Raw genomic sequence first — 13,216 nt, 5'->3', positions numbered from 1 at the left:
ATAGTGATTCCATTTTGCAACAGCACAGTGCTAGTCCACACACGGCACGTGTCTCTATGCACTATTTGTGTGATGTTTACTCCTGAGGCCAGCATCATTCCCAGATCTCTCGCCGATAGAACAAGGGTCGGACCAGCTCGGATGTGAACTCCGTCTCCGTGCCAGTATCATCAAGGACCAGTTGGAGCAACTGTGCGCCAGCTTGCCGCAGGAGAGGATACAACGATTTATGACTCCCTTTCCAAACAAATCAGTGCATGCATCCAGGACAGATTGGATGTAACGTCATACTAATAAGTGGGTTCATACTGCCAGTTTCTTTGAACACTTAACTCGACATAGTAATTACTGAAATAACATTACTTGCCTCGTGAATTTGCTGTCGTTTTCTCCTCTCCTTCTGGAAGCATCACTTTTTTTCAGGTAGTATATTTTTGTGTTCGGTGTGTTTATCAATGAGGCACAATTGCAGCAATTAGTGGGAATACGGAATGGATTGATGAAAAAGGGTTAATGTTACGTAAACCAGATATCTGAGTATCGTTCATTTGTAACATATTGAGAAGATAGCCTACAAAGGAAAAGAGGAATGTACTGGTTGGTTATAGTTAAACGTTCCCTCACGTTGTAAAGCATACGAGTACCGAACCTGGTAGCATTAATGTTAAGGACAGAATCAGTTCAACTGAAGCACTTTTAATGTGATGCTATAGTACATCATACCATTACGTTCCGGCACGATTACTGCTACAAAAGGGGCTCAATATGCGTCCATTAGTGTCCAGATGAATCTGGAACCGCAGTACTGCATTCTGCACAGCAGAACGAGGCCATGTCGGTAAGTATACTGACTACCACTCTTGATATGTTTTGCTTCAGATCAGATCAAGTAGCCCCACAACCAGAAATTACGGGGAGAGATATCGGGTGACCATGCCGGCCAAGCATTTGGAAATGCTGCTGTTAACTCGATCGTTTCCGAATGTGTTTCAGAGAAACAGGTGAGCTTCACAAACGATCTGTTGAAGTCAATACGTCTCTCTCCTATAGGCCGGGTATGACATGCTGGCGAAGCATATCGCAGTAATGCTGGCCAGACAAGTGTTTGGTCCTTGAGTCCCGTTCAAAGAATGGGTCAATGGTTAACGTAGCCGTGAAGCCACACCATACGGTGACACGTTCACCATACAGAGGAACTTGATGTACAGTGGCTGGAGTAAGTAAAGTTCTATGTACTGACTTGGCAGAAAATCCTAAGAAATTTTGGTCTTATGTCAAAGTGGTAGGTGGGTCAAAACAAAATGTCCAGACACTCTGTGACCAAAATGGTACTGAAACAGAGGATGACAGACTAAAGGCCGAAATACCAAATGCCTTTTTTCAAACCTGTTTCACAGAGGAAGTCTGCACTGTAGTTCCTTCTCTAGTTTGTCGCACAGATGACAAAATGGTACATATCGAAATAGACAACAGAGGGATAGAGAAACAATTAAAATCGCTCAAAAGAGGAAAGGCCGCTGGGCCTGATGGGATACCAGTTCGATTTTACACAGAGTACCCGAAGGAATTTGCCCCCCTTCTTGCAGCGGTGTACTGTAGGTCTCTAGAAGAGCGTAGCGTTCCAAAAAATTGGAAAAGGGCACAGGTCATCCCCGTTTTCAAGAAGGGACGTCGAACAGATGTGCAGAACAATAGACCTATATCTATAACGTCGATCAGTTGTAGAATTTTGGAACACGTATTATGTTCGAGTATAATGACTTTTCTGGAAACTAGAAATCTACTCGGTAGGAATCAGCATGGGTTTCGGAAAAGACGATCGTGTGAAACCCAGCTCGCGCTATTCGTCCACGAGACTCAGAGGGCCATAGACACGGGTTCCCAGGTAGATGCCGTGTTTCTTGACTTCCGCAAGGCGTTCGATACAGTTCCCCACAGTCGTTTTATGAACAAAGTGAGAGCAATGAACTATCAGACCAATTTTGTGATTGAATTAAAGAGTTCCTAGATAATAGAACGCAGCATGTCATTCTCAATAGAGAGAATTCTTCCGAAGTAAAAGTGATTTCAGGTGTGCCGCAGGGGAGTGTCGTAGGACCGTTGTTATTCACAATATACATAAATGACCTTGTGGATGACATCGGAAGTTCACTGAGGCTTTTTGCGGATAATGCTGTGGTATATCAAGAGGTTGTAACACTGGAAAATTGTACTGAAATGCAGCGAATTGACGCATGGTGCAGGGAATGGCAATTGAATCTCAATGTAGACAAGTGTAATGTGCTGCGAATACATAGAAATGAAGATCATTTAGCTACAATATAGCAGGTCAGCAACTGGAAGCAGTTAATTCCATAAATTATCTGGGAGTAGGCATTAGGAGTGATTTAAAATGGGATGATGATAAAAAGTTGATCGGTTAAGCAGATGCTAGACTGAGATTCATTCGAAGAATCCTAAGGAAATGCAATCCGAAAACAAAGGAAGTAGGTTACAGTACGCTTGTTCGCCCACTGCTTGAATATTGCTCAGCAGAGTGGGATCCGTACCAGACAGGGTTGATAGAAGAAATAGAGAACATCCAATGGAGAGCAGCTCGCTTCGTTACAGGATCATTTAGTAATCGCGAAAGCGTTACGGAGATGATAGATAAACTTCATTGGAAGACTCTGCAGGAGAGACGCTCCGTAGCTCGGTACGGGCCTTTGTTGAAGTTTCGAGAACATACCTTCACCCAGGAGTCAAGCAGTATATTGCTCCCTCCTACGTATATCTCGCGAAGAGACCATGAGGATAAAATCAGAGAGATTAGAGCCCACACAGAGGCATACCGACAATCTTTCTTTTCACGAACAATACGAGACTGGAATAGAAGGGAGAACCGATAGAGGTACTCAAGGTACCCTCCGCCATACACCGTCAGGTGGCTTGCGGAGTTCGGATGTAGATGTAGATGTAGAGAAGTGGAGATCCCCACACTCAGCAAATCTGTGAGTTCAGCTCACACGTCAAAAAAAAATGAGTTTCGTCTGTCCGTAGGATGGTCCAGGGCAAGCCCTCGTTAACATCAGTCCTTGCGAGAAAGTGGAGAGCGAAGTCAACACGTCGTTGTGCTTCCTTTTGTGCAAGCTGCTGTACGACATGGATCTTGTACACATGCCATTTGATAATGGTTCAAAGCACCTGCCGAACAGTGGGCCACAGGATGTTCAACTGTCGTGACACAGCACGCCCACTGTCTGACGATCGGGAATTCCGCGCAGCGTTGTCTGCCATAGCAACAGCGATTTCATCAGCCACCTGTGGTGCAAATGGTCGTCGGCCTCTTGCCGGAGCGACGCCCAATTCTCCAGTTAATTCGAACTTCTTCATCACTCTCTGCACAGCGGTGGAGAAAGAGGAAGTGCAGCTGCAGCGTTACTGTTGTTCAGGTAACAGAGCTTCACCAGCAATGCCCTGCTCCTTTTGTCCAAGCTTATGCTGGCACGTCAACATCTGCAGTGTGACTGGTCAGGCGTGTGAGGTTATGAATCACGATGACTGACCACGGCACCTGGTGGCCGTAGTTGGAACTGGACGATGGCGCTGTGACGCAAGGAAATCATGGTCCCCATACTCTGGACTTACATTCTACCACGTTTGGTACTCGTAAGGTAATTAGTATCCGTACTATAACGTGTTAAATAGGAAAAGTGTAATTATAGCCGGGCATGTGTGTGTGTTGTTCGTAGCATAAGTTCGATTAAGTATTGTGTAAGTCTAGGGACCGATGGCCTCAGCAGTTTGGTCCCTTAAAAATCCACACACAGTTGAGTTGTAGTTATAACCTGCCAGTAGTATAACCCACTACATATCGCCTCCATAGGGATCGTGAGGCCATGATTATATTAATTACGGCATTCACAGAGGCATTTAAACAGTCATTCTTCCCATACTCCATACATGAATGTAACTGGAGAAGCCCTAATAGCTGGCACAAACGGGACGTCCCTACTGTCATGTATTTCACAGTGGTTTGGAGAGTGTGGATGTAGCTGTAGAAGTAGTAGATGTAGTAAATGCACAAAACACTCATGTGACGCATACTACAATACTGTTCATTTGTGTTAGCCCCACAGTGAATAGGACTAACAGGGGCATTGAACGTACACAAAGAAGAATATCACAAATGAACATAGATTTTTTGACTGATGTGAAAGAATTATGGAAACGCTGAAAAAACCTAAAACTGCCGGCTTGTTAAACAAAGACGCCAAGTATCCAGTTGAAGCCTGCTTACAAAAACTGTATTAAGTACGTTGTTGTTATTAAGGGGTTTAGTCTGACGACTGGTTTGATGCAGCTCATCAGGCTAGAATATACTGTGGAAGCCTGTTCACATCTGAATAACTACTGCACCGTACATCCCTGCTTACTACGTCCGTGTTTCTCCCCACTTTTATTCAGTACCACTTCATTAGTTATTCAAGATACCCATCTAATCTTCAGCATACTTCCTTTCTGTCCGAATTTCTTGTCCATATTTCACTTCCATAAAAGGCTATATTCCAGATACCTATGGTACAGGACTTTCCCATTACTTCCAACGCTGGGGTCCTATTCCAATGTCGGAGAGCCCTGGCAGTAGTGACAATGTAAGGGAAGTAAGGGAAAATAAGTAGAAGATATGAATTGTAGTTTTTGTTGGGGAGGGCACGTAACTTGGGCAGTTCGTGCAGGAGTGTTGACCATTGTACTGCGGTGTAGTAAGCAAGAAGACCCGAGTCCGAATCCTAGCTGCAGCACAAATTTTAATTCATTTCTTCTGCTTCGATCATTGACTTAAATGTCTCAGGGAAACATTTAATTATAAAATATATACTATCCATTCCCTTTAAATGCTTTTCCACGGCATTTACCGTCTCACACAGGACTACGACATCATCGGCAAACCCTGAAGCTTTTGTTTCTTTTCCCTTAATTTTAATTCGTTTTACAAATTTCTCCTTGGTTCCCCGTAATGCTTCCCCAGTTTACAAACTGAATAACATGGAGGATAGGCTAAAACCTGTGTCACTTCCTTCTGAACAATTGCAGCCCTTTCATGTCATCAGCCCTTATAACTGCTGTCTGGCGTCTGGTCAAATTGTAAATAACCTTCCGCCCCCTTTTCAAGAGGCTGTCCATTCCATTTAAATCCTCTTCCAAGACATTTATTGTCTCTCATAGGATTATGATGTCATCGGCAAATCTAGAAGCTTTTATTTCTTCTTCTTGATCTTTAATTCCTTTTACACATTTCTCTTTGGTTCCCTGTAATGCTTCCTCAGCTTACAAACTGAACATGGACAGGCTACTAACCAGTCTCACTCTCTTCTCACCCACTGCTGACCTTTCCTGTCATTCAACCGTTAGAACTGCTGTCTGGCTTCTGGTCAAATTGTAAATAACATTCCACCCCCGTATTTTATCCATGATATCCTCAACATTACCTTCCTCCGTAGACGAGGCCGCTAATACTCGTATGTGCGCTGATGATCGACTCTGAGATAAACCGGTTCCAGTACTGATGGCGGAACAATTTCACTGTCAGTATTTGCCCAGAAAAGGGAGTAGAGGTGGCGTGTAAAGTGGCTGCTCAGTCTTTGCTCTAGCGTCTACATCTGCATTTACATCTGCACTCCACAAGTCACCTTACAGTCTATAGAGGGGTGTACTTTGTGTTCCAGTCTCACTTCCCATTTTCCTGTTTCGTGAGAAGAACGATTGCTGGTAAGTCTCCATGTGTGGTTGAAACCCTCTGAACTTATCTCTATGGTCTTTTCGCGAGTTATACGTTGGAGAAACTAGTATACTGGTTGACACTTCTGTGAGCGAACGCCATGATGCCGAACGCCTCTCCCGCAGAATCTGCCACTGGAGTTGGCTCAGCGTCTCCGTGACGCTTTCGGGCTTACTAGATGAACCCGTCGCGATGCGTGCTGCTCTTCTTTGGATCTCCTTTATTTCTTCGTGTATGGTACGAATTCCTGACTGAGGAGCAGTATTCAGGTATTGATCGAACGAGTGTTTAGTACGCTGCTTCCTTTTCGATAGACTACATTTCCAGAGAATTCTTCCAATAACTCTCAGTGCTGCATCTGCCCTAACTGCGATTAATTTTATGTGGTCGCTACATTTCAGATCGCTCTGTACGCATACTCCTAGAAATTTTGTGAATGTGATTGCTTCCAGTGATTCTGCAATCGTGTAAATTTACAGGAAACGGTCTTTATCTGTTCACAATACGTTACATTTGCGTATGTTGAGGATCGATCCTCTGCGGGCCTTCCTACATTTCACTACAATTTTCCAGCGTTCAGACGTCTCTGTTTCCACCAGAATCACCCAAGAAAAGTCTCATGGAACTTACATTGTCTACTGGGTCATTTACCCAAGGTAACTGAGCTGCCCCTACCATTGTCGTTTTATGCAACACACAGTGCTATACCTAGTCGTCACGAACCACACAGGAGATTTTCATATTCTCACACTCGCTGCGACCTAACTATTAACCCTAAAGAAAAATGATCAGAACCTCTTAGTAAGCCGGCCGTTCTGACCGAGCGGTTCTAGGCGCTTCAGTCTGAAACCACGCACCTCCTACAGTCGCAGGTTCGAATCCTGCCTCGGGCATGGATGTGTGTGATGTTCTTAGGTTAGTTAGATTTAAGTAGTTCTAAGTCTAGGGGACTGATGATCTCAGATGTTAAGTTCCATAGTGCTTAGAGACATTTGAACCATTTGAACCACTTAGTAACAAATTTAATGTAGTTAAATATTGTACTGGAATACCTTTTCGCTACATGCCTTAGTTTTGGAGTTATTCAAGGAAAACGTATATAAGGGATCTTCAAACACACTACCCCCACCGTTAGGATTTCTAGTATGTTGTTCATGGCACTCTCCATCTGTTCAAAAATTGGCAGTTGTGCGAATTGTTTCCCACATTCGACCTTTTTTGGTCTTCGTTGACTGGTCTTATTACGCTATCGGCCTACTCGGGCACTTAAAAATTGTGAAACTGACATTTGTGTAAATTTTAACTTAAAAACATGTACATTTTAACAGCATAAGATAAAAAATTAGATTGTTGTATTCGTCAGGCCTTCTGACTACGAAACTGCTGCGCTTGTGAGGGTTAAGTTTGGATCGAATTGTCGACGTGATTAGTCTTAGCATAAGGTATGTAAAAGTTTTTTTTTTCACTCATTACCCACACGAGCACTTTAAATTAATAATGTTAACCAAGCAGACGACTATGCGGGTGGTAATAGCTCAATCAACAGAGACCAGAAAAGGTCAATATGGGGAATAGTTATTGTAGTCGAAGAGTTAAGGGACGTGAGGGATGAGAGTGGGGTGGAGGTGCGTTTGAAGACCACTTGAGTAACTCGAAAATTGTGTCCTCCAGCGAAATCGTACGCCAGTACAAAATTTAACTACATTAAATTTCTTATAAACGGGTCTTCCCATATTTTGTATTTCACTAATAGTTTGCGTGTGGCGAGCGAGAGAATATGAAAACCTAGCGCTTGGTTTATGAAGGTCAGCTACAACATTGTGGGTTGCATAAAACGAGAGTAGTAAGGGCAGTTGAATCACCATGTATAGACTGTGATAAGTAATGGTGCTATACAACGGAAAAGCTCCGCCATGCAGTGTAGTGCTTCGGAGAGTACTGATGTAGGCGTACAGCATTTTCGTAATAAATTTTTTGTTTTTTGCTTTTTTGGAGAGACCAGCGGAAAGAATTATTGCTCACCGCTGCAGGAATAATCTATATTTACCGTGCTAGACCTGTCTGCGTAAGAAAGTAAACCATTAATAAATGAGCTGAGAAAAGTTGCTCTAAAGACATCCAATGAAGAAGAGTGAGATTTTCACTCTGCAACGGAGGGTGCGCTGATATGAAACTTCCTGGCAGATTAAAACTGTGTGCGGGAGCGAGACTCGAACTCGGGATCTTTGCTTTTCGCAGGCAAGTGCTCTACTTGTCTGCATTGTAGGAGACGAGACACTGGCAGAAGTAAAGCTGTGAGGGCGGGGCGTGAGTCGTGCTGGGGTAGGTCAGATGGTAGAGCACTTGCCCGCGAAAGGCAAAGGTCCCGAGTTCGAGTCTCGGTCCGGGACACAGTTTTAATCTTCCAGGAAGTTTCACATCCAATGAAGCCTGCTGCACTCCAACTAGAGCGGAAAGAGCTAAGGAGGACAAATTTATGGCCAATTTTTTCTCACTAATAGTGTACAGTTGGTTAACACTGGCCTAGGCAGAGTGTATTGGCGAAAAGGAGGTTGGTGCGCCGAGCAGCAGACATGGTGTTCGATTGCTAGATGTCACGTGCGACCGCAGAGAGTGTCCCGTGGTGTTAACCAGAAGTGGGCCGCCTGGGAGTACCCTGCAGTCGCGTGCCGCGGCGGATGACGTCACGCAGCACGTGGACGGGCTCGTGTGCTGGCGCTGAGGAAGAGATTGCATGTTCCAAGAAGGCCACAGGCGCACGTGGGGAAATATTAGTCGTTGCTGCTTCGAAACCAGTGATCGTTGTAGGACCGGTCATAGAAAGCTTCGACAACATTTAAAAAAAATGAAAATACTGCAATATGTAAGTTAAAGCATTGAAAACTAGTCATTGTAACAATTTATAATGCGTATTTACATTACCATACACGTTTCGTTTTATTCACTTAAAATATCGTCAGTGGTCTGGAATCAAAGGAATCAAACATACACTTTAAGACAAAAAAAAAAAAGAAAAAAAACGAGACACGATGAAGCAATTATCCGAATGGAATGGAACTCGGTAGATATGATGCACATGCACAGACAAACAAACGATTACAACTCAGGAAAAATGTGGATGACTTACTCAAGATAACGAGCTTCGAAAATAGAACAAGCGCAAGTCAATAAAGCTTTGGTCGACCGCAAGTCCTTGTGCAAGCAGAAATTCGGCTCGACATTGATTGATACAGTTGGTGGATGTCCTCCTTAGGTATATCTTGCCAAATTCTGTCCAACTGCGCTTCAGAATAGCAAGAAGGGGGTCACCGTGCAACATACGGGGAGTTTATTGTAAAATTATCGATAAATTGAAAAATATCTATAGGTAGTCTCAGAAGACCTTGAGTTGCTATCTGACTTAAGTTGGCTCTGTTTAAACGCGCGGTTATGTCCCCAGTATCATTTGCATCGAAATTATCGTTACACTCTAATTATTAAACAAAAATATGGTGATTGCTAGCTACGAAATCAATAATGCGGTGATTAGCATATGCTACCAAATTAAGATTTATTCAGAACAGGATGAGAAATATTTCTAGCTTAACATGACAATCCAATACACTCGCTATCCTAACTAGCCTTCGGCACAATGCACCCTCTTTTCCTAACTACTTAAGTCAACAATGAACCCTCAAGTGACTCTATTGAAGTTCTGCCTGAACGGACACAGACTCAGAGAGCGCCAGTCAAAGAGCTAGCGGAATACGAATTCATTTAGAATTACAGTGCCCTACTTTGGATGATGATTGCTAATATCACAGTAATTCTCCGTGATGATTACGACGGTCGGCCCAGCCAATGTCGTTATGCCGTCTTCCCCGTGAGCGAGCTTGGCTTTAATCTCCAACGTGGACGTGGTTTGCGTCCGTAAACTCCTGTACGCAAGTGTTCAATTGCGGAGTCCGTCACTAGTCAATACTCAAGCTACTTGCACATATGCCAAGAGAAGTTGATCGACTCAAGTGCGCGGCAGCAAAGGTACACTTCAGATTCCATATGAACACCACAAGTTAGTATAAATCTGTTTCTCTCCTCACAGGAACAGATAATGCTACGTATGTGTTGGAGTCGTATGCTCTAAAAATGCCGGCAACTTCTCTCCACGCTCTCCAAGCAGGGCAGCCAGACACCGCGACTGCTCTCCTACACAGGCGACCCCAGAGTCCGCCTTCAGAGTTTTTGCAAACCTGGCCGTTCTTCGCCGCATGGATCCGTGCGCATTGGTAGCCAATCACGACACAGACTTCCATGTATCCGTGCGTGTTTGTACCCAACCACGACACAGAATTCTCCCGCGGTTACTGTTGCCGCCAAACTTCTAACACGTATCTCTACGCGCTCTGCGCCAATCCCGTCACAGTCTTCCACAAATTTTCCACTGTGGCGGGAAATCGTCGTTCTCTCTTTCGCATATACACTCCTGGAAATTGAAATAAGAACACCGTGAATTCATTGTCCCAGGAAGGGGAAACTTTATTGACACATTCCTGGGGTCAGATACATCACATGATCACACTGACAGAACCACAGGCACATAGACACAGGCAACAGAGCTTGCACAATGTCGGCACTAGTACAGTGTATATCCACCTTTCGCAGCAATGCAGGCTGCTATTCTCCCATGGAGACGATCGTAGAGATGCTGGATGTAGTCCTGTGGAACGGCTTGCCATGCCATTTCCACCTGGCGCCTCAGTTGGACCAGCGTTCGTGCTGGACGTGCAGACCGCGTGAGACGACGCTTCATCCAGTCCCAAACAGGCTCAATGGGGGACAGATGCGGAGATCTTGCTGGCCAGGGTAGTTGACTTACACCTTCTAGAGCACGTTGGGTGGCACGGGATACATGCGGACGTGCATTGTCCTGTTGGAACAGCAAGTTCCCTTGCCGGTCTAGGAATGGTAGAACGATGGGTTCGATGACGGTTTGGATGTACCGTGCACTATTCAGTGTCCCCTCGACGATCACCAGTGGTGTACGGCCAGTGTAGGAGATCGCTCCCCACACCATGATGCCGGGTGTTGGCCCTGTGTGCCTCGGTCGTATGCAGTCCTGATTGTGGCGCTCACCTGCACGGCGCCAAACACGCATACGACCATCATTGGCGCCAAGGCAGAAGCGACTCTCATCGCTGAAGACGACACGTCTCCATTCGTCCCTCCATTCACGCCTGTCGCGACACCACTGGAGGCGGACTGCACGATGTTGGGGCGTGAGCGGAAGACGGCCTAACGGTGTGCGGAACCGTAGCCCAGCTTCATGGAGACGGTTGCGAATGGTCCTCGCCGATACCCCAGGAGCAACAGTGTCCCTAATTTGCTGGGAAGTGGCGGTGCGGTCCCCTACGGCACTGCGTAGGATCCTACGGTCTTGGCGTGCATCCGTGCGTCGCTGCGGTCCGGTCCCAGGTGGACGGGCACGTGCACCTTCCGCCGACCACTGGCGACAACATCGATGTACTGTGGAGACCTCACGCCCCACGTGTTGAGCAATTCGGCGGTACGTCCACCCGGCCTCCCGCATGTCCACTATACGCCCTCGCTCAAAGTCCGTCAACTGCACATACGGTTCACGTCCACGCTGTCGCGGCATGCTACCAGTGTTAAAGACTGCGATGGAGCTCCGTATGCCACGGCAAACTGGCTGACACTGACGGCGGCGGTGCACAAATGCTGCGCAGCTAGCGCCATTCGACGGCCAACACCGCGGTTCCTGGTGTGTCCGCTGTGCCGTGCGTGTGATCATTGCTTGTACAGCCCTCTCGCAGTGTCCGGAGCAAGTATGGTGGGTCTGACACACCGGTGTCAATGTGTTCTTTTTTCCATTTCCAGGAGTGTAGCTCCGTCTCGCTTCTTGTTGTGATGGCCCAGCCTCTCCGAACGTCTTCGGTGGTCTGAAGTGCCAGCCGACAGAGGGGTCTGGCCGCGACCATCCCGTTAGTTTGACGTGACATAAACAACTTCCTTAGGGTTTCCGGCCGTGTTCCAGCCTCTGAGCCCATCTCGTTAGTCTGACATGACACACACAACTTCCTTTTCTGTGTCCATTCTCTCCTACCGGTGGGCCAATTATCAGTTATTATTCGGTGTATTAGCATCATGTAAGGTGCAAAATTTGCTACCTTACAACAGAGCTTCCACCACCATCTGATATCAGAGACATCAGGAATAGTATCACAAACTCTCAGATGGATTACTGGTACCGTCTGTGGTCGAAATTCGACCAATTATGTTTAGAGATTATGGGGAGGTTATAATTAAACTTTCGCTTCTTGAGAAACCCCCCACGAAAAAAGAGTGATCGTGGGTGGGGAAATGAAACTTTGTGGAAACATTTGTGAGGACATGCCGAAGAGAAATAACGAATAAATCATTGAAAGAAACATGTTTTAATTTTCACATGAGAGAGTAACGTTTCTTAATTACATACTACGTTAACGTTCCAGAAGACAAACGTTGCTCAATGTGACGACCACCTGCATGCAGGACAGCCTGGAACCACACTAGAGATATCATTTCACAATTACTGTTCACAGTACTTTTCGAACGGTGGGCCATGGAATGTCCAGTTGTTGTGACAGCTCACGCACTGCTCGAAGATCGTACATTACGTAATACACTGTCAACCACGGCAACGGTAACTTTTTCAACAATTTGTGGTGCAATTAACCGTCGTCCTCTCCCAGGAACAATTCGCAAATTCCTAGTTAGTTAGAACTTCCAAGTCATGTTTTTCAACCCTGGTGCGGACAGAGGACTTCTCCGTATTCCTTTAAAGCGTCGATACCCACGAAGAGCAGCAACACTATTGCTGTCATTTTGATAAAACAGAATTACGAGTAAAGCCCTGCTTACCTTGTCCAGAGCCATGTTAACGGTCTGAAACTGTAATGCAGACTGATCCTCGTGTTTCGACCCTATGTCGCCGTACCAGTACCAGCGCCTAACGGCAAGCCATCACACTAAGCTCAAGTATCGAAAACCAACCCCCTAACCCGTAATTGGATTGGAATGTTCATTTAGTCTGTGGCAAAAAGCAGTATCGATGTCATAAAAATATAACTGCCCATAACATGGTGAACGAACAAGCCATTGCCGGCCGGAGTGGCCGTGCGGTTCTAGGCGCTACAGTCTGGAGCCGAGCGACCGCTACGGTCACAGGTTCGAATCCTGCCTCGGGCATGGATGTGTGTGATGTCCTTAGATTAGTTAGGTTTAGTTAGTTCTAAGTTATAGGCGACTGATGACCTCAGAAATTAAGTCGCATAGTGCTCAGAGCCATTTGAACCATTTGAACAAGCCATTGGAATTGATCTATGAAAAAAAAATGTCGTGTATCTTGAAGTGGTACACTGCAGATAAAATTGTGTCTGAAATTTTAACCTCAGTGACCATAGTAAATGCTGCATTGTA

The sequence above is a fragment of the Schistocerca serialis genome, chromosome 2 (genome assembly GCF_023864345.2).
Source record: "Schistocerca serialis cubense isolate TAMUIC-IGC-003099 chromosome 2, iqSchSeri2.2, whole genome shotgun sequence".
In the NCBI taxonomy this organism is placed as follows: Eukaryota; Metazoa; Arthropoda; class Insecta; order Orthoptera; family Acrididae; genus Schistocerca; species Schistocerca serialis.
Note: the sequence above shows the minus strand (reverse complement) of the source record.